The sequence below is a fragment of the Lactuca virosa genome, chromosome 8, assembly GCF_052849685.1.
Source record: "Lactuca virosa cultivar CGN04683 chromosome 8, Lactuca_virosa_CGN04683_v6, whole genome shotgun sequence".
Taxonomy (NCBI): Eukaryota; Viridiplantae; Streptophyta; class Magnoliopsida; order Asterales; family Asteraceae; genus Lactuca; species Lactuca virosa.
Window position 1 is genome coordinate 387246465 of NC_136433.1, and position 23809 is coordinate 387270273.

Consider the following 23809-nt stretch of genomic DNA (forward strand, 5'->3'; position numbering starts at 1 on the left):
CTCTTCCCCTTAGAACCAGAAGTGCCTGAAACATAAACTAAAAACCGTAAGCACAAAGCTTAGTGAGTTCCCCCAAAATACCACATATCAAACATACAGTAAACATATAGTGGGCCTCGCTCGGTCATCGGGCCCTGCCCGGTCATCGAGCTAAGCTCGGAAAGCATATAAACACATACACATGCAATATACACAACAAACAAATAGTCATCGGGCAACGCCCGACATCAGACCTTAGTCCAAAAGCATATAAACACAGGTACATGCAAGAGTTACAAAGACAGCTAGCATTCTATCGGCATAACATAAACATGGGCCGACATTGGTGCATTCGACCTGCTAAACCCGGTAAGAAAACTCACCTCGAATGTGGAATGATAATTGGATAAATCCCGACCTCGGAAATCAGCTCCACTCAACCCCTAAACGAAAACAATCCCTTAGATACCGATCAATAATTCAAAACCCCTTAAAGGTCAACCTTGATCAAAGTCAAAGTCAAAGTTCCGAGTCGACTCAACTCACTAAGTTGTCCTTCAACTCGCCGAGTTCCCCGCTAAATCAACAGAGTCGCTAAAAGTCGATCCAACTCGCCGAGTTCACCCAGGAACTCGCCGAGTTTCCCCTTTAGTCAGCAGAATCGGGAAAAATCGATCCAACTCGCCGAGTTGTTCAGGAAACACACCTCTTAATCTATTAAGTTATCATTCTCGAAACTAAAAGGTCCACCACTCAAATCTTAACTGATATAACGTCTAGAAGGGTAAAGTTTCCAATTTTACCCTTAAGAACCATCCTAATGGGTTTAGAGCCCAAACCCTAAGCTTAAAAGGTTAAGGATTAAACAATAAACACTTATTCATCAAGACAAGCCCCAAAAATACAGATATGGTCCTTAAAGGCTGCAAGGACACGTAAAGTTTCCAACTTTACTCTCATGCATGGCTACGATAAGCCTAAATACTCAAAAGAAGCCATAATAAGGACTTAATGGATGCATGGAGCTCTTAAGACCATAAAGTTGGCACCTTTATGCCAAAAGAGCTCATGAAGATTATGGATCTGAAAGAATAACCCCTTTGGGACGACCTACACTCCATTACTCACTCAAACGTGGCTAAATCATGCAAACTAGCCCCAAAAAGAGATCTAAAGGAATATTAAGCAAGGTTAGAACTTTATACCCGAAATATGCTGGAAATGGAGCAAATAATCGAGATCTTGAAGGCTCCTACTTGAATCACCACCTTGCACCAAGCTTCTCTTTCTTCCAAGGGCTTCAAACACACTATAGCACACTCACAAAGAGCTCACTACACTCAAAAAAGGCTTTAGGGTTTCGAGATTAGGGTTAGGGACTATGGAGGCTGGAAATGAGACCAACACCTGGGACTTAAGGTGTTTAAATAGGGTGCAAAACCCTAAAATTAGGGTTTCCTCCTGAACGGTCAACTCGCCGAGTTGAGACACCTCTGATGGGTTTTGAGCTTAACAACAATCTATGTGTTCATGCAACCCTAATTGCGTTGGATCTAAGTTTATCACTAGTTGAACATGCAAATTGAATACCAAAGCAAAAGCCTAGATCTAGCATATATATATAAATCGAAATCTATATGAAATTAGGGTTTACAAGTTTACCATACTTGTTATGTAGTAATAACAAGAACACCTTGTAGATCTTGACTCTTGAAAGCTTAGTGTCACACCCCCAAACCAGAACGGAGGAAACGTTCGGGGGCGGAGGACGTCATGCTCAGTATCATAACCATAGTGAAGAAAGTAAAACACAACCATCATAGATATAATTTAAAAAGGTTACATTGTTTCCAAAATACATGTCTCCAAAAAAAATACATGTTTCCAATTAAATTACATATGATGATAAAATGTAGCAAAAGAATCTACGCCTTAGCGTCTTGACTTCAGAAATCTTGCGGTTACCTGTATTACTGATTTCCTGAGAATACAAGTTGTTTTGAAAAGAGAGTATCAGCATAAAGCTGGTGAGTCCATAAGCATTTTATGAAAAATGAATGTTGTTTCCTTAAAGTTTGTTGCAAGTTTGTTTCCAGAAAATCCAATATTTTCAAAAAGGTTTGTTGTAGTCTTAATCGAAACAAGACTTAGTATGTGTAAGCAAATCGTCATACTTATGTGTGTGTTTTATATTTAAATAAAACTCCTTTGTATAAAGCCTTAGAATTTCCGTGAACTGTATGTTTGTTAATATTCCATGTGAGATGTTATAATCATACTAAAGACTAGATGGCCTTGTATGCGACGTTCTTCAGGCGTCGGAATGTTATGACACTTGTCACCCCAGACCTGTCGGTCTAGCTGTTGCAAGCAGCTTAGATGCGGGTTTGTCAGACCCAGTATAGATCTATACACAACTATCACGTTCTCCCTCCATGGAGATTCTGATTATAACTAAAGGACTTTTTTGTGGTACTTAGAGTACCCCGAAGGAGAATGTCTCACAAATATTTTTTTAACATGTTCACATAGCGTGTAGTGAAATATTCGTTTTGTAAATCAATAGAGTTATTGTTTTCTTTGTTAAATGGAGTGTTCAAAACTATACCTATTATAGTTTATCAAAAGTGTTGTATGCTGGAATGAAACCTTATCATGCATGTCTATGTACTTCAATAAAATGACATTGAAATACCAAGTGTAAATCTTACACACCTTGCTCAACATGTTACAAGGTGTGAATAACTCTTAAATATGTATTTGACAGTTTTACCCTCAACTATCACTGTTTTAGAATATTTATAGAAAAATCATCGTAAGTCAAAAACTGAATCCGTAAACTCTGAGTATTTGGAAAAAGAATCTACTGTATCCATAAATTTTCTTATAATTTTTGGTGATCTCAAACTAGTGTGAAAATGTTCATCTTCACAACGTGGTCCGATTTTGTTGCTGCTGTGATAAGCAGTTTTGTAAAAACCACCATAAATTGTAGAAAAATCGTATGAAGTTGTGCAAGTAGTCATTTTAAAGGTATAAACCTGAACTATTTGCATATTAAACAGTTTTGAAAAATATTAAGTTTAAGTTGGGTAAAACAGGTCACACCTTTTCTGTTGTAAGCTGTCAAGTTATGTTTTAAATATGTTTTGGTGTTTTAACTTGTATTAATTAAATCCTTGAAAAATAATTAAAATAAGAGTTCTGGGGGTTAAAAATGATAAAAATATGAATTTGGTGAAAAATCCCGTTAAAATAATAAAAAACGGTCTTAAAATGAAGTCTTGGTCGGAAACCGGGTGAAAAAGGGCGAAACTGCGAAGCTTCTCGGATTTGGGCCGAAGTTCGGTCCCTGCTGCTGGGCCCGAAGGCGAAATAGGCCGAAGAGGGTGTTCGGGTTCGGTCTGCTGAGCTTCGGTCCGAGAAGGGGTAAGTTCGCTTCTGACATGTTCGGTTCCGAGAGGGTTCGGTCCTATTAGAAGGGTTCGGCCCTAATTAGTTGTTTTTCGATATAACTCACCGTTCAAGTGGTTTTTGGCCAAGTTAAGGGTGGGGTTGACTATAAAAAGTTGAGAGAGATTTGGGAGAGATTTCACATACTTGGAGAGATTTCACATACTTAGAGAGATTTGGGAGAAATTTCACATACTTGGAGAGATTTCACATACTTAGAGAGATTTGGGAGAGATTTCACATACTTAGAGAGATTTGGGAGAGATTTCACATATTTGGAGGGATTTCACATACTTAGAGAGATTTGGGAGAGATTTCACATACTTAGAGAGATTTCACATACTTGGAGAGATTTCACATATTTAGAGAGATTTGGGAGATATTTCACATACTTGGAGAGATTTCACATACTTAGAGAGATTTCACATACTTAGAGAGATTTGGGAGAGATTAAATCTTAGCCATTATTATCGTATAATCTCGTAATGCAAGGTTCGTGAACCCCGTTATGTTTCGTTTATGATTGTTTTAAGTCCCCGAAAGGGTCCTTAGTCGTGTTTTGATGCGTTTAACTCCCTTTTTAGGGTTTTCACATTGTTAACACATAGATTCTTTGAGACACTTGAATTTTTGACATACAAATGCACATTTTTATACATAGAATAACTTTTAGCATACAAGCACCAATTACATTCGACCGGTTTGACTTGTTTGACTTTGACTTGAATTTGACGGTTGTCACATTATCCCCCCGTTAGAAGGAATTTCGTCCCGAAATTGGCATGTGAGTGGGACTTCAAGGGTCGGGGAATAGATGTGGGTATTTTTGCTTCATTTGGTCCTCACGTTCCCAAGTAAATTCGGGTCCTCGCTTGGCGTTCCACCGGACCTTTACGATGGGAATGCGACTTTGTTTCGTCGATTTGACTTCTCGGTCCATGATTTCAACAGGTTCCTCTACGAAGTGGAGGTTCTCATTGATCTCAATTTCTTCCAAAGGAATGACAAGGGTCTCATCAGACAAACGTTTCTTCAGGTTTGACACATGAAAGGTAGGATGGACGTGCTTGAGTTCCTGTGGTAATTGTAGCTTGTATGCCACCGGGCCAATCCTGGCGAGGATTTCGAATGGCTCGATATACCTTGGATTTAATTTCCCCCGTTTTCCGAAGCGTATTAAACCCTTCCAAGGTGATACTTTTAGAAGTACTCGATCTCCTACTTGGAACTCCAAAGGTTTTCGTCTCTTATCCGAGTAGCTCATTTGTCGGTCTTGCGAAGCCTTCATTCGCTCTCGAATTTTGACGATCTTTTCGGTTGTTTCCCTTATGATCTCTGGGCCAGTGAGTGTGCTGTTAGGGACTTGCCCTCTTGCTAGTTACGTATCGCCCACCTCAGCCCAGCACAGGGGTGATCTGCACTTACGGCCATAGAGGGCTTCGAACAGAGCAACTTTGATGCTAGTGTGATAACTATTATTGTATGAGAATTCGATAAGAGGTAAGTGGACATCCCATGCCTTACCAAAGTCTATCACACAAGCTCTTAGCATGTCCTCTAACGTCTGAATGGTTCTTTCACTCTGCTCGTCAGTCTGTGGGTGGTAGGATGTACTCATGTCCAGCCTAGTTCCCATAGACTTCTGCAGTGACTGCCAGAACCGTGATGTGAACCGACTATCTCTATCGGAGATAATGGATATCGATACTCCGTGAAGGCGTACTATTTCTTTAATGTAGATCCTTGTCAGTTTCTCCATTTTGTCTGTCTCTTTTATTGGTAGGAAGTGTGCGGATTTGGTTAATCTGTCAATGATTACCCAAATGGTGTCAAGTCCACCCGATGTCTTGGGTAACTTGGTAATGAAATCCATCGTAATCCGCTCCCACTTCCACTCGGGTATCTCTGGTTGTTGAAGTAGTCCCGAGGGCTTTTGATACTCTACTTTAACCTTGGCGCAAGTCAGGCACTTGCCCACAAAGGTAGCTATTTCGGCTTTCATGTTTGGCCACCAATACAACTTCTTGAGGTCTAAGTACATCTTGTCTGAGCCGGGATGCACGGAGTAGCGAGTCTTATGAGCTTCGTTCATGACAACGTCCTTGAATCCACCAAATTTTGGTGTCCAGATCCGGTTCATGAAACAACGAACGCCGTCATCCCTGACTTCAAGATTTTTGTCCATGCCTCTCAAAACTTCACCTATCACGTTTTCCGGCTTCAAGGCTTCTTCCTGAGCCTCTTTGATTTGTGCGGACAAGTGTGAGTGGATGGTAATGGTTAATGCCTTTACTCAGCGACCCGAGTATCCTTTTCTGCTCAAGGCGTCTGCAACCACGTTGGCTTTTCCGGGGTGATAACGAATCTCACATTCGTAATCGTTTAGCAATTCCACCCATCGTCTTTGCCTCATGTTGAGTTCCTTCTGATTGAGAATATGCTGGAGGCTTTTGTGATCGGTGAAGATGGTGCACTTGGTGCCGTAAAGGTAATGCCTCCAGATTTTTAGGGCGAAAGTTACTGCTCCTAATTCGAGATAGTGCGTCGTGTAGTTTACCTCGTGCGTCTTCAGTTGTCTTGAGGCGTAGGCAATGATCTTTCCTCGTTGCATTAGCACACATCCTAGACCTTGGTTTGACGCATCGCAATAAACCACAAAGTCTTCGGTTCCATCTGGTAAGGACAAGATCGGAGCACTGCACAGAGTTCGTTTTAGTGTTTGGAATGCAACCTCTTGCTTATTTACCCAGACGAAAGTCACTCCTTTTTGAGTCAAGGTGGTGAGTGGTTTTGCGATTTTGGAGAAGTTCTGAATGAATCTTCGATAGTAACCGGCGAGCCCTAAAAATTGTCGGATCTCTGTGGGTGTTCTTGGTGCTCCCCAACTTTCAATCGCCTTGATCTTTGAAGGGTCCACATGGATTCCTTCCTTGCTGACTACATGTCCGAGGAAATTCACCTCTCGAATCCAGAACCCACACTTTGAGAACTTTGCGTACAATTTCTCCACCCTCAGCGTCTCTAGGACTTGACGTAAATGCTGGCTGTGCTCTTCCTTACTTCAGAGTAGACTAGTATGTCATCGATGAAAACGATCACGAACTTGTCCAAGTAAGGTCGACATACCCGATTCATCAGGTCCATAAACGCCTCGGGTGCATTTGTTAAGCCGAATGGCATCACTACAAACTCGTAGTGACCATAGCGCGTTCTGAAGGCTGTCTTGGGAGTATCCTCCTCTTGGACTCGTAGTTGATGGTACCCTGATCTAAGGTCAATCTTTGAGAAGAATCTGGCTCCTTGTAGCTGGTCGAAGAGGTCATCGATTCGAGGCAAAGGGTATCGGTTTTTAATGGTGAGTTTGTTTAATTCCCGGTAGTCGATGCACATGCGGAATGATCCATCCTTTTTCTTAACGAACAAAACTGGTGCTCCCCAAGGTGAGAAGCTTGGCCTAATGAAACATTTTCTTTGCAGTTCATTCAATTGACTGGACAATTCCTGCATCTCGGCTGGGGCTAGACGGTATGGCGATCTGGCTATGGGGGTGGCTCCGGGAATTAAGTCGATTTGGAATTCGACTTGTCGAGCAGGGGGCACTCCTGGAAGGTCTTCTGGGAATATATCAGGGAAATCACAGACCTCCGGAATGTCCTTAATGTCTTTCACTCCTTGATCCTTATCTCCGATTTCTGATTTGTATGACGAAGAACTTAATTGAACACATCAATTCAGTCCTGACCGGGCTTGACACATAAGTCAACTCCAAATCATCGAGGGGCCCAAGATATCGCTTTCACCCTCTTGGTGCAAAAGGAATAGATAAACTTTGACTTATATGTTTGTACTATTTACTCATCAAATCGTACACAACAATATGTTTTATAACATCAAGTTACTGATGCGTTTACACATTATCAATACACAACCAACTCGTAAACAAAAACTCATATATCTCGATTTAAAGATTATACGATATTATCGTTTCATAATTACTCGCGATAAATTCCCTGAAGTAATTCTATGAGCGTGGGTTTAATCCAATACTCAAATCCCCATTTCAGGAGTACTCATGAACGTTGCAACAAACATTTGCTATGTCTAAACACTTAGACAATCTACAAGCCAGTTCATGACAGTCTTAATTCATTACTTACTTCCAAAGTATGATCGCCTGTGGATATTTGAATAATCCAATTATTCTGGAAGTAAAACATGCAAAGTTGAAGCACAATGATAAACAATTGACAAAAGATAGTAAACAATACTCATAAATAAATCTCTATTACTTAATCATCAAATGTCAATTACATTTATTTACTACAAGTTTCTAAAATATCTAACTAATCACTAAAACTAATATCATCCTTCAGACCAATGCTCCTCGGATGCTGAACGTGCTTAATCCTACTTAGACCATTTCTGAGGGGATCTGCATGATTCTCTTCTGATGATACCCTCTTGACGACAGAGAGTCCTTCTTCTACCCGATGTCTGATGAAGTGATATTTTCTGTTAATATGTCTGGATCTTCCATGATCCCTTGGTTCCTTGGTCAAGGCAACCGCTCCTTCATTATCGTAGAAAATCTCCATGGGCTCCTTTATGGCTGGTACAACTCCAAGGTCTCCAATGAAGTTCTTCAACCATATAGCCTCCTTTGACGCTTCACTCACGGCTATATACTTTGATTCACATGTTGAATCAGCCACGGTCTCTTGATTGGAACTTTTCCAAGTTACTGCTCCTCCACTGAGTGTAAGCACCCAACCAGACTGAGAACGGAAGTTCTCTCGGTCTGTCTGAAAACTGGCGTCACTATAACCAATAACTCGCAAGTCATCACTTCCACCAAGTACAAGGACCCAATCCTTAGTTCTTTGCAAGTACTTAAGAATGTTCTTGACCGCTATCCAGTGAGCTTTACCCGGGTTCCCTTGATATCGACTAACCATGCTCAAAGAAAAAGCCACATCAGGGCAAGTAGATGTCATAGCGTACATGATCGAGCCAACGGCGGAAGCATATGATACCCGACTCATTTCTGCTATCTCAGCATCAGTACTCGGACTCTGAGTCTTACTCAGTTTGGTGTTGCTCTGGATAGGCAATTCCCCTCTCTTGGAATTCTCCATGCTAAAACGCTTTAGCACTTTATCCAAGTAAGTACTTTGACTAAGTCCAATTAGTCTCCTACTCCTATTTCTCAAGATCCTTATTCCCATAATATAAGCAGCCTCTCATAGATCCTTCATAGCGAAACACTTTCCAAGCCAGGACTTAACCTCCTGCTGAGTTGGAACGCCGTTTCCTATAAGTAGTATGTCATCAACATACAATACTAGAAAGCTAACTATACTCCCACTAGCTTTGACATATACATAAGACTCATCTTCACTCCTAGAGATACCAAACTCTTTGACTTTCTCATCGAAGCAAAGATGCCATCTGCGAGAAGCTTGCTTCAATCCATAGATTGATTTCTCAAGCTTACATAATCTATTGGGGTATTTAGCATCCACAAAACCCTTTGGCTGACTCATGTAAACATCTTCAGCCAGTTTCCCATTAAGGAAAGCGGTTTTGACATCCATTTGCCAGATTTCATAATCATGAAACGCAGCTATGGCTAACATAACCCTAATAGATTTGATCTAAGCCACCGGTGAGAAGGTCTCATCATAGTCAACCCCTTGGGTTTGAGTAAAGCCCTTCACAACCAGCCGTGCCTTGAACGTGTGTACCTTTCCATCCATGTCGGTCTTCTTCTTGAAGATCCATTTGCACCCAACTGTATTACGACCTGTCACATTGTCAACCAAGTTCCAAACTTGATTGTCATACATGGACTGGATCTCGCTGTCCATTGCCTCTTTCCATTTAGCAGACTCAAGGCCCGCCATGGCTTCATTATAATTAGAAGGCTCATCCAAATTTACTAGTGTACTATCACTGATAAACGTATCACCATATGTAGTAATATGGAAACCATAAAACTCAGGTGCCATTCTAACTCGATTGGAACGTCTAAGAGGTAATGACTCATCAATAGATTCAACAATAATTTCTTCCTCAGGTTGAGCACTAGTGTTAGAGGTTCCTTCATCGCTTGACTCTTGAATTTCTTCAAGATCAATTGTACTCCCACTGTCCCCTTTGCATATGAGTTCTCTCTCACGGAAGACTCCCCTTCATGCTATGAAGACCACATTCTCACTAGGTCTGTAGAACAAGTAACCAAATGATTTCTATGGGTAACCGATGAAAATACATCGCTCACTTCGAGGTTCAAGCTTGTTGTGAGTCTCTTGTCTAACGAAAGCTTCACAACCCCAAACCTTGATATGTGCCAACGAGGGAACCTTCCCTGTCCACATCTTGCAAGTTGTTTTGGCAACCTTCTTTGTTGGGACTAGATTAAGGATATGGGCGGCAATCTCTAAGGCATACCCCCAGAATGAAATTAGTAGCGAAGCTCGACTCATCATAGAACGAACCCTGTCCAACAAGGTTCGATTACGCCTCTCAGCCACACCATTAAGTTGTGGTGTCCTGGGATGTGTCAATTGTGAAACAATTCCACATTCCTTGAGGTAGTCATAGAACTCGATACTAAGATACTCCCCACCCTTATGGGATCTGAGCATCTTGATCTTCCTACCCAATTGATTTTCGACTTCATGTTTAAACTCTTGGAACTTTTCAAAGGTTTCTAACTTGTGCTTGATTAAGTAGATATATCCATAAAATCGATTTGCATCACTTATGGTGGATCTGAAGGGCCCACACACATCTTTGTGTATGAGATCCAACAATCCTTACCTCTTTCACAAGAACAAGTGAAAGGTGATTTAGTGATCTTTCCAAGCAAACAAGACTCGCATGTATCATCCGACCTTAGGTCAAACGATTCCCACATTCCATCCTTTTGGAGTTGGGCAATGCGCTTCTTGTTGACATGTCCAAGACGATAATGCTACAAGCATGCTTTGTCTAAATCATTAGACACATCAATTTGTAACACACTATTTCTGTAACATCCCAATTTTCAAGACCAAAAATTTTGTTTTTAATTAAGCAATTTATAAAACAGTTTACTGAAAAACATCATCGATTCATATCATTTCATAAACATAGTCACGTGTCTCAAACCATATCATAAAATAGTAATAATGTCAGAGTACAATCCCAAGAATCTCATAATGCGGAAATCCTGTGTGTGTGATGCACTGCTACCGTGCCGGCTCCTTCCCCTTCGATGAAGAGGTACCTGAAAACAAAACTGAAAACTGTAATCACAAAGCTTAGTGAGTTCCCCCATCATACCACATACCATACTATAAACATACTGCCAGACATATCTGGGTGCCCGACCTACCCTGCTAGGCATACCGGGGTGCCTAACCTACCCCTGTCAGACATACCGGGGTGCGCGACCTACCCCTCCGGTTTATCTCAACCGGTTACGGGGACTATTTCACCCCATACTACTACCACATAATAACATAACGTAATCATACTGTCATGCATACCAGGGTGCATAACCTACCCCTTTGGTCCTTACAACCATAACATGGGGACTATTCCCCTTACTACCACTATCACCTAATATCATATCATACTAGCACATAAACATATCAGATAGTGGCAAATCCAAGTAATTATCACAAAGATAACTACTTGACAAACAATCCCTACTAGTGGGCCGACAGTGTGGCCGTAGGCCCACTTCTACTGGAAGGTAACTCACCTCAATGTCGTGCAGTAACTGAACTGTCCTCGGTGATGGAATCGACTCCTCTCAAACTCCTACACATAACAAAATTCCTTAATTGCCATTTCATACTCATAACCCTTTCAAGGGTCAACTCAGGTCAAAGTCAAAGTCAAAGTCAAAGTCAACACCTTAGTCAAAGTCAACATCCTGGTTGACTCAACTCGCCGAGTTGATCCATTAACTCGTCGAGTTCCATAGCTCAAAGAAATTCGCATTCGTGATCGGAATTGTCGAGTTACCCTCTAACTCGCCGAGTTTCTCCTTACGACAGAATCGGGACTTTCCATTTGAACTCGTCGAGTTCTCCTTCCTACGGGTCGAAACATTTTCTCATCGAATCGTCGCGTTCATCCTTGCGATGCTGCAATTGCACCTTCAACAGCTTATTTTAGAATTTGTCCTCGAAGTCTGCTGCTGCATCTGGAAAAAGCTTGGGGTAGTGCTCCCTCATCTCGTCCTCCGGCTCCCAAGTCCATTCTGAGCCCTTGCGATGCTGCCATTGCACCTTCACCAGCTCGACCCTCTTGTTCCTCAGACCCTTCGACTTCCTGTCGAGGATAGCTACTATTTATTCGATGTAATTCATGTTGTCATCCACCTGAATATCCTCTGGAGGCACCATTGCATAGTCGTCTATCAGACACTTCCACAACTGGGAGACGTGAAAGGTACTGTGAATCTGGCTAAGCTCGACTGGCAGATCCAGCCTATACGCCACCTTGCCCACCCGGGCTGCAACCCTGAAAGGTCCAATGTACCTGGGGCCCAACTTGCCCCGCTTCCTGAACTGGATGACAACTTTACAAGGTGACACCTTCAGGAGAACCATATCCCCGACCTGGAATTCCAGGTCGGATCGACGCTTGTCGGCATAACTTTTCTGCCAACTCTGAGCAGTCTGAAGCCTGCTCCGAACCTGTTGGATCCTCTCCGTCGTCTTGAGTACCACTTAGGTACTCCCCATGACCCTCTGTCCAACCTCTCCCTAGCATATCGGGGTCCTGCACTTCCTCCCATATAACATCTCGAAGGGAGGACGGTCGATACTCGCGTGGTAGCTATTTTTGTAGGAAAACTCTGCCAAGGGAAGGTAGGTATCCCAACTACCACCAAAGTCTAAAACGCATGCCCGCAACATATCCTACAAAGTCTGGATGGTTCGCTCGCTTTGACCATCCGTATGCGGGTGAAAAGCGGTGCTAAAGTGCAGACGAGTACCCAAACCTTCATGGAATTTCTTCCAGAATCTGGAAGTGAATCATACGTCTCTGTCAGAAATCACGGATACTGGCACTCTGTGTCGTCCTACTACCTCTTGAATGTAGATGTCGGCCAGCTTCTCGGCCGAGATGCTCTCTTGGATCGGTATGAAATGAGCACTCTTTGTCAACCGATCCACGATGACCCAAATTGAATCCACCCCTCGTGCAGTCCTGGGAAGCTTTGTTATGAAATCTATAGTAATATCTACCCATTTCCACATGGGGATATCCAACTTCTACGTCTTCCCATGAGGCCTCTGGTGCTCGGCCTTAACCTTCCTGCATGTCAGGCATCTCTCGACGTACCAAGCTACATCACGCTTCATGCAGGGCCACTAGTAATCAGGACGAAGATCTCTGTACATCTTTGTCGCCCCGGGATGAATAGAAAATCGGGATTTATGCGCCTCCTCCATCAGAACTTGGCGCACACCTCCATGATATGGAACCCACACCCTACGGTGTAGTGTCAACAACCCACAACTATCATAGTCGAAGGAGGAAACCTGACCCACAATACACTCGCTCTTCCAATGTTCCTCCTTTATAGCCTCCTTCTGGGCCTCTCGGATCTGCTCCAGAAGCGGAGTCACTACTCTCATCCGCAAGCAAATGTGTCTGATCGGGGCTGACTTGCGGCTAAGAGCATCAGCCACAACATTGGCCTTCCCCGGGTGGTAGAGGATCTCACAATCGTAATCCTTCACCACATCTAGCCACCGACGCTGCCTCATGTTTAGATTCGGCTGATCTATGAGGTACCTCAAGCTCTTGTGGTCCATGTATATGGTACATCGGACCCCATAGAGGTAATGCTGCCAAATCTTGAGGGCGAAAACAACCGCCCCCAACTCCAGGTCATGCGTCGGGTAGTTCACCTTGTGAGGCTTCAGTTGCCTCGAGGCGTAGGAGATGACGTGCCCTCTATGCATCAGTACCGCGCCCAACCCCGAAATGGACACATCGTAGTATACTACAAAATCCTCCACGCCCTCTGGCAGGGCTAGGATTGGAGCCTCGCACAATCTCTGCCTCAATGTCTTAAATGCTACCTGCTGTTTAGGCACCCAACAAAATACAACGACTTTCTTCGTCAGCTGGGTCAAGGGTACTGCTATCTTGGTGAAGTCCTGAATGAATCTCCAGTAATAGCCTGCCAATCCAAGGAAACTCCGAATCTCGGATGGGGACTTCAGAACCTCCCATCTCATCACGGCCTCCACCTTGGCTGGGTCAACCAAAATCCCGTTCTGGTTGACAAGGTGCCCAGGAAATGCACCTCGCGCAACCAGAACTCGCACTTAGAGAACTTGGCGTACAAGCTCTCCCTCCTCAAGGTATCCAACACCTCTTGTAAGTGCTCCTCGTGCTGCTCCCGCATCTTGGAATAAACCAAGATATCATCAATGAAAACTATCACAGACCGATCCAACATCGGTCTGCATACGCGGTTCATGAGATCCATGAACGCGGCAGGAGCATTGGTGAGCCCGAAGGGCTTCACCACAAACTTGTAGTAGCCATAGCGAGTCCGGAATGTAGTCTTCTCTACATCTTCGTCTTTGACCCTCATTTGATGGTAACATGAACGTAAATCAATCTTGGAAAACAAAGATGCCCCATGTAGCTGGTCGAAGAGATCATTAATCCTTGGGAGTGGGTAACGGTTCTTCACCATTACCTTGTTCAGCTCCCATCAATCTATACACATCTGATGCGACCCGTCCTTCTTGTTTACAAACAGGATCAGGGCTCCCCAGGGTGAACTGTTCGGTCTAATAAATCCCCTGTCTAACAGCTCCTGCAGCTGTGTAGACAACTCCTGCATCTCAGGAAGAGCCAACCGATATGGTGCCTTGGCTATTGGAGTCGCACCAAGGACTAGGTCGATCCAGAACTCCACCTGCCTCTCCGGAGGTATCCCAGGCAGCTCCTCTGGAAATACGTCTGGGTACTCTCGCACCACTAGTACATCATTCACGGTCGTCTTACCCGCTTCCCGGGTATCCATAACGTAGGCGACGTACCCTGCACAACCCTGCTGAAGGTAACGCCTAGCCCTCACTGCTGAGCACAAAGCTGGTCCTCACTGTGGCCTCTTGCTCTGAATCACCAGCTCTCCCCCACTTGGGTTCCTGATACGCACCAGCTGCTGCACACAGTCGATCACCGCCCCATTAGGGCTCAACTAGTCCATGCCTATAATAACCTTGTTCCCACGTAACTGAATGGGAGCTAAATCTATGAGGTAACGCTCGTCATACAACCTCAACATGCAGTCTCTGAAAACCTCTGATGCTCGGACATATCGGTCGTCTGCAATCTCAACCTCTTAGGGATAATCCAACATCCCCGAAGACTCAGAAAACCTCTTGCTAAGAGCAAGAGAGACAAATGATCGGGTAGCCCCCGAGTCAAATAACACCTGAACTGGGATGTCGTTCACATGGAACGATCCTAAATATAACATATAAATTCAGTACATAAATAGGAGTTAGGGAGAAGAAAACATACTCGTCACCATATCAGGTATGGCACGCGCCTCCTAAGCGGTCAGCTGGAAGGCTTGGCTCCTCACCACCGGAGCATCTGTCTTGCCCTGTCGGCCATCCGTAATCCGCAGGGTCGCTGGAGCTGGCGCCGCCACTGGCGCTGCTGCTGTCAATCTCGGGCAGTTGACCTTTTTATGGCCCTTCTGATTGCAATGAAAGCAAATCAGGTCTGATGTCTGAAAGGTAGGTTTAGGAGCAGTACAATCCTTGCCCAGTACCCTGCTCCGTCTCTGCCTTCCTCTTCCGGATGTGCTCAATGTCAATCTCCCTCTCCCTCGCCCTCGCAATCATGTGATCCAATGTTGGGCATGCCGAGTAGCTGACATGTTTCTGAATGTCAGTTCTCAACATGTCGTGATAGCGGGTCTTCCGCATCTCCTCGTCCCCTGCATACCGAGGTACCAGTAAGGCCCTCTCCCTGAACTTGGCGGTAATCTCCGCCACCGACTCCGTCGTCTGCCTCATATCCACAAACTCCCTGGCCAGCTGCTGAAGCTCCACAGCCAGCGCAAACTCAGCCCTAAACCTGGCCACAAAGTCCGACCAAGTCATAGCCTCAATGGCTGGGGATCCTAACGAATCACTGAACGCCTCCCACAAATCTCGAGCTCGGTCTCTCAAGCACCCTGCAGCATACCGGACCTTCGACCCCTCTGGGCAGAAGCTCGTCAACTGAGCAGACTCCATGTCTGCGATCCACCTCCTGGCAACAATGGGGTCCTTCACCCCGTGGAAATCTGGTGCACCACAACCCCTGAAATCCTTGAAGGAGAGTGTGTGTGTCCCTGTCTGAGTGGCAGCAATGTCACTCCGAAATGCCCTGAGGCGATGCTCCATCAACTCGATAATCCTTTCCTTGATCGACCCAAAAATCAATGGGGTCGACTCAAGGATGCCTCTCATGATCTCAGAAGCAATGAACTCACGTAGTCCTTCGTCAACTGGCTTGGCACCTGACCCCAAACCTGATCCTGACCCTGAACCTCCCCCTCCGTGTCGCGTGATCACCACCATTCTGAAACCAAAACACATAATCGTCAGGGTCATACATAACCTCGAGAGGTCTCACACATTCTACAAGTTCCCTGGTTCTATCTCAGCCCACCCTGACTCGAGTACGGATCCTATGCTTTCAATAGTACGGGCCCATACTACCTTCTACATCTATCCGTACTTTCCTCAAAGATTTCCTTGACTTTACCAACTCCCTTCTACTGTTACTGCTCTCTGCACTAATCTCATCCTAGGCTTACCCTAGGTTAACTCTCCGACCTACTCTTCGCCATCAGCTGCATAAGGAATCCCTGCTACCTTCACCTAACTAGCTTGCGAATACCATTACATATCACTAAGACCAGATAATTCTTCAAATGAGAGGTCCTACCCTACAACGGTTGGACTCAAACGAGAACTACGCAATAGGGCTAGACCCAACCTTCTGAAATTATTTAGTCCTCGCAATATGTAACTTATCGTATTTGTTTACTAGCTAGTTAAAGATAACTAGAACTCCCAAAAGCACAAAGCAAGCAGTATTCGGGCATTGAGTAACCATACCAAGCATATCCTATTCAGGCCATCATATTACTGACTAATCAGTTCTAGCATATAACTCAATAAGCACATATAGCAGGCATATAAGGCATCTTCCTAGATCCTTAGCCCTAATATAGCATGCAGTTCTCATACACATATAATAGGCATATAAGGCATCCTTCCTAGATCCTTAGCCCTAAACTAGCATGCAGTTCTCATAATCATATCATATCGTAACATAACATGTATGGGTATCTTGGAAAAACTTACTTGATCTCGGCCGGTTGCACGCATCACACACCTTGTTCTTTCTCAAAACCTTCTATTTTAAATTTTAGAAAAAAAAATTTCTTGTAAAAATATTTTAAACCCTCGATTTGAGTCCATACACCCCCGAAGGTGTGTCCGAATCCCTCAAATCAAGGCTCTGATACCAACTTGTAAGATCTCAATTTTCAAGACCAAAAATTTTGTTTTTAATTAAGCAATTTATAAAACAGTTTACTAAAAAACATCATCGATTCATATCATTTCATAAACATAGTCACGTGTCTCAAACCATATCATAAAATAAGAATAATGCCAGAGTACAATCCCAAGAATCTCATAATGCGGAAATCCTATGTGTATGTGATGCGCTGCTACCGTGCCGACTCCTTCCCCTTCGATGAAGAGGTACCTGAAAACAAAACTGAAAACTGTAAGCACAAAGCTTAGTGAGTTTCCACATCATACCACATACCATACTATAAACATACTGCCAGACATATCTGGTTGCCCGACCTACCCTGCTAGGCATATCGGGGTGCCTAACCTCCCCCTGTCAGACATACCAGGGTGTGCGACCTACCTCTCCGGTTTATCTCAACCGGTTACGGGGACTATTTCACCCCTACTACTACCACATAATAACATAACGTAATCATACTGTCAGGCATATCGGGGTGCCTAACCTACCCCTTCGGTCCTTACAACCGTAACATGGGGACTATTCCCCCTACTACCACTATCACCTAATATCATGTCATACTAGCATATAAACATATCAGATAGTGGAAAACCCAAGTAGTTATCGAAAAGACAACTACTTGACAAACAATCCCTACTAGTGGGCCAGCATTGTGGCCGTAGACCCACTTCTACTGGAAGGTAACTCACCTCAATGTCGTGCAGTAACTGAACCGTCCTCGATGCTGGAATCGACTCCTCTCAAACTCCTACACATAACAACCTTCCTTAATTACCATTTCATACTCATAACCCTTTCAAGGGTCAACTCAGGTCAAAGTCAAAGTAAAAGTCAACGCCTTGGTCAAAGTCAACGTCTTGGTTGACTCAACTCGCCAAGTTGATCCATCAACTCGTCGAGTTCCATAGCTCAATGAAATTCGCATTCACGATCGGACTCGTCGAGGTCTCCTTCCTACGGGTTGGAACATTTGCTCATCCACTCGTCGCGTTCGTCCTTGAATTCGTCGAGTCCTTCATAACAGTTGGGACATTGTCTTGAACTCACCGAGTTCATCCTGAAACTCGTCGAGTTCTTTATCTTCAAGTCCATATTCATGTCCATCTTTTTGAGTCCTCTTCTAGACTCAACTAGATTGCTTAGAAACAGAAAAGGTTGGGGAACCAAGACTCGACTCTCCGAGTCCTATAAACGAATCGCCGAGTTTCCCAAAGTCCAAGTCCATACAGTCGATTTCAGTCGGGCCTATTGCATCCAAAGCATAGATCTGGCCTCCTAGGGTCAATATGACACGTAAAGTTACAAACTTTATGTGCATGCATGGGTGTTATGAAGCTAAAACACCAAAACTAAGCCATAAAGGAGTTCTAATGCATGTGATAGGGCCATAGCTCAATAAAGGTGGCAAATTTGAGCTTCCTTAGCTCAATTGTTTCCAGATCTGAAGTCATCACTCTAATATTCACTCAAATCCCAAGAGTGACTTAGAAATGTCCCAAAAATGACAAGATGCAAGCCCTAAAGAAGATATAAGTGAAGGAAAGCCAAGGTTGAAGCTTTTTACCTCAAACAAACTGGAAATGAAACCAAAACTCTGGATCTACAGCCTTCTTCTTGAACCTCCAAGCCTTTCCTTCCTTTTCCAAGCTTCAAATCACTAAAATGGCACAAAATAGCTCAATAATACTCACAAACTGATTAGGGTCTCGAAAATAGGATCTGAGGGTGATGGAGACTGAAGTGGAGGCCATATAAGGTGTTTAAATTGGGTGCAAACCCTAAAATTTAGGGTTTCATCCAAACAGGTCTACTCGTTGAGTCGGGGCTTCTGACTCGGCGAGTAGACTCTTCCACCCGCGTCCAAGATTCGCCTCTTACTCGACGAGTTGGGACCTCCAACTCGTCGAGTCCCAGTGTAAAAATGCAAAAATTCATATTTAAAATACATATCGGGAACCGAGCATTACAATTTCCTAAATTGTCTACAACCAGCACAGTTTCATATACACCATCACAAGGCAATGCTTCAAAATAAAATACACCATTATAATAAGCATTAATAGATCCATTCTCATTAATAAAAGAATATCTAAAACCTTGTCTGTACAAACCATGAAAGGAAATAATATTCCTCATCATTTCTGACGAGTAGCAAGAATTATTTAAGTCTAAACATAATCCACTACTAAGCTTTAAAGAATAAACGCCGATCTTGGTAATAGGTGACGATCTCCTATTGCCCATTATCAGGTTCATCTTCCCAAGCTCCACATTCTTACTTTCTTTTAGTCTCTGCAAGTCAGAGCAAATGTGAAAACCACATCCTGTATCAAGGACCCAAGAATTAGAATGCGAAGATTTTTAGACAAAATAGTGGAAATACCTGCCGAGGTAGGCTTGATCTTGCCATTCTTAATGTCCTGCAGGTACTTGGGGCAGCTTCGTTTTCAATGCCCCTTGTTTTGGCAGTAGAAGCACGTTTCATCTTTTGGATCTGAGGCAGGAGGAGCAGAACCAGATTTTCCTTTGGGTCCACTACTAGAAGACCCTTCATGAGACTTTCCCTTCCAGTTTTGCTTCGAGGGAGCTTTCCTATTTTTCCTCTTCCCTTTGTCCAATAGCCAGGACTGGGGCAGCAGCAGTAGGAGTGGATTCAACACTTTTTCCTTTCAATCCACTTTCAGCGGTTTTCAGCAAGCGTTGAAGTTTACTCAACGTGACTTCCTCTTTGCTCAAATGATAAGTCATCTTGAACTGATCATAGCAAGGAGGTAAAGAGTGCAAGACTATGTCAATAGCCAACTCTTCATCAAAGTTCACATTAAGCTTCAAGAGACGATCCACATAGTGCTGCATGCGCTGTAGGTGGGTCGTGATGGACTCTTCATCCTTCATTTTGGTGGTTATGAATGACCTGACTATCTCATACCTTTCGTGACGTGCTCTTTGATGGTACTTCTCCATCAAGTCCTGGCACATCTCATAAGGCCAATAGTCTTCATAAAACCGTTGTAGCTCAGGAGTCATAGTCGCCACCATAATGCATGACACCTTAGTAGCATCTTTGCATTGGGCGCTATACTAAGCTATTTCTTCAGGAGTAGCTTTAGATTCATCTATCTCGTTAAGCTGTTTGTCGAGGACGTATTCCTTGCCCTCGAATCGCAAGGCCATTCTGATGTTACGAATCCAATCATTAAAATTGGATCCATCGAATGTCACCTTGGCACAAATGCTCAAGAGCGAGAAAGAGTTGGAGGAGTTGTTGTTGTTTGAGGATCCAGAAGCGTTGTTTGAGGTAGACATCTGAAAAAGAAGAAAGACAAGTTTTAGATTAGATATGGAATCCTTAATATAACACCCAAATGAAATATTAAGGCTAGGACCCAACACAATAATTCACAATTCAGAAAAGGGATTTCGTAATCCAATTGTAAATTATTTGAAGGTAAGTAAATGATAATTTACCAATTACACCACGAAAAACGAAATTTAAATGAATTAGGTTTTTGAATTGAAATTCATAGATCTTTTGAGATTCATTAAACTATTCAATGGCATGTTTAATCTCGATTATGACCTTTCCATTTGTAACTGGGATACCGAGGATCACAAACAAGGTGTGAATAACCATGCAAATTAGCTCGGTACTCTCGATGTCATTTACCACCTAATCAATGTGCCGGTTAACCACACATGCTCCATTGATCAATGATAATTTACAAGCTACCCATTGCCACCTTTTGTTAGTCCAAGTTAGTGTGCCGGTTAACCACACACGCTCCACTAACGACTTTTACAAAGTGCAATGTGCAATTTCATGAATTAGCATCAAATTCACATTTTCCTAAAGTAACTAAGATTGGGAATTCTTATAAAACATTTAGTTACTTTATATATATCATTATACTTATTAATGAGAGTTTAATGTACTATCCTACCCGTTCGACTAACGACCCTCCACCAATCGAGGAAGCAGAGGGTGAGAGTGGACACCCATTCAACCGCCATTTTATAGATAGTTTCCTTATAGCCCCTTATAGATCGGCTTCGTGAATGAGGCCTACTAACGGTAAGACTGACATTTTCTTATACATATATATAAATTAACCTTTTAATTTTATAATAGTATAAGGGTGTATTTTAAACTCTTAAAATACTAGGGTTTTTGAATTTAAGATTTCAAAATTAAACTTTTAATTAAATTTCAAATTCCAAAACCAAAGGGGTATTTTTAAAACTTTTCAAAAATATTAGATCAAATTTTAAATGATTAAATTAATAAAATAATTTTGTCTTTATCTTAAAATTTGACCAAATCATTTATTTTGATAAGAGTATGCATTTACCTTTTCAGAAAATTTAATTTTAAGCAGTTAAAACGAATTAAGTAATTATCCTAATCAAATCAAGATATCAAAATCGAAAAATCAGTCATCTGACGAGTCAACTCGTCGAGTCAGGCAATGAACTCGTCGAGTTGAGCCAACTCGTCGAGTTCCATAATGAACTCGCCGATTTTGATGAACAGATTGACGAATCTGCTCCCTTCTCCTTTGGACAATTCACATATGCATCAAATACAACTGAAAAACATCCTAGGCTCTGATACCAGTGATGGGTTTTGAGCATAACAACAACATATGTGTTCATGCAACCCTAATTGCTTTGGATCTAAGTTTTTCACTAGTTGAACATGCAAATTGAATGCCAAAGAAAAACCCTAGATCTAGCATATATATAAATTGAAATCTATATGAAATTAGGGTTTAAAAGTTTACCTGACTTGTTATGTAGTAATAACAAGAACACCTTATAGATCTTGACTCTTGAAAGCTTAGTGCCTCAAATGTTGCACCTCTAATGGCTTACAAACACCACTTGCAAAAGGATGAGAGGAGAGACAGGAGGGAAAGCACTTAGAATTTCGGCTAGGGTTTCTCTTAGCAAGCACTAGCCGAAAATACAAAGCCATGGGGTTTTCATATAGCTGAGGGCTGCTAGGGTTTTTGGAGGAAACCCTAATTTCCTGCTTAAGGTTTAAGCAACCCATGGACTCTTTACCTATAAGCCTTGGACAAAATCTATAGGGCCTCCCTATAGGATTTTGTCCACTCCCATCTAAGGAGTCCATAAGCCCAGTTTTACAACTATCAATGATTTGCAAAACAGCCCCTGTTCCTTTAATCAGTTCCTTTGATCCCGAAATTAATTCCAAATTAATTTCTGATTAAATACTAATTAAATAACATGATTTATAATTAATATATTATTCTCATGATATATTAATAAATCATTTATCAACCTCTCTCTCCAAAAGTCATCCTGTCAAGTTGCTAGCTAGAGTGAAGGCAACCCAAAAGGACCATGCTGCTATCAAATCAAGTACATACCAATTATAGTTAATGGGCTTAGACACCTAATCCAACAACCTCAACTCGTCGAGTTGGCTCATGAAACCCCACGGTCAAGACAACTTCTACTCGACGAGTTTAGGATTCCAACTCGCTGAGTACTATATGGAAAAATATAACAATTGCAAGATAAATTCGTACCGGGAACTAAGCGTTACAATTCTCCCTCACTTGAATCAAAATTCGTCCTCGAAGTCCACCGTCTCGAACAATCCTGGATAATGCTCTCTCATCTCCTCCTCGGGCTCCCAAGTCCATTCTGACCCCTTGCGGTGCAGCCACTGCACCTTTACAAGCTCCACCACCTTATTCCTCAAGGTTTTCGTCTTCCGATCTAAAATTGCCACTGGCCTCTCAGCATAATTCAGGCGGTCATCCACCTGAATATCCTCCAAGGGTACAACTGCAGAATCATCCACCAAACACTTCTGCAGCTAAGAGACATGAAACATGCTATGAATCTGACTGAGCTCGGCTGGAAGATCTGGACGATACGTAACCCGGCCCACCCGAGCCAAAACCCTGAAGGGACCGATATACCTATTGGATAAAGTTTCTAAGTCCATAACTATATTTGGTATGTACTTGACCCGATTTAGCATGGTCCATTTCACTTTATCGGAACAAATTGGATTTTGAGAAGAGGATAATTATGATTTATTAATATATTATAAGTTCTAATATATTAATATGAAATCATATTATTTAATTAGTATTGATCAAGAATTAATTTGGAATAAATTTTGTGATCAAAAGAGACTAATTAAATATATAGGGATTGATTGTGTAAATCATTCATTCTTATAAAGTGGGCTAATGATCCATGATTCCTTATGTTGGGATAAACCCATGTGGTGACCCATGGATACTCCATGGAGGTTAAAACCCATGGATCATGAGGAATGTGGAAAGTCATGCACATTAGGGTTTACATGGTGTAACCCTAATGTAACCACACTATATAAGAAGCCCTTTGGTTCAAGAAATTGGCACCTAGAGTTTTTGCAAGAGTGTGGCCGATTTTTGTGAGCTAGAGAGTCCTCTTCCAGATTTCCAAGTTTTAGTGGTGATTTGTGATTCCACTTGAGGCAATAACATTATTGGTGCTAGGCTGTTGAATCTCCAAGCAACAAGCTACAACAAAAGGTATGTTATCTAACTTGTTTTATTACCCAAGTATCATAGTTTTGTATGCTAGTTAGGGTAATACCTTCGAAAATAAAGTTTGCATGTATAATAGAGAAAACATAGATCCAAGGTATTTAGGGTTGCATGTACACCTTAGGAGTGTTAGAATGCTCAAAACCCTTCAGTGGTATTAGAGCCAAGTTTGCTTTCCATTATACTTGATGCTACTTGTTTTTCCA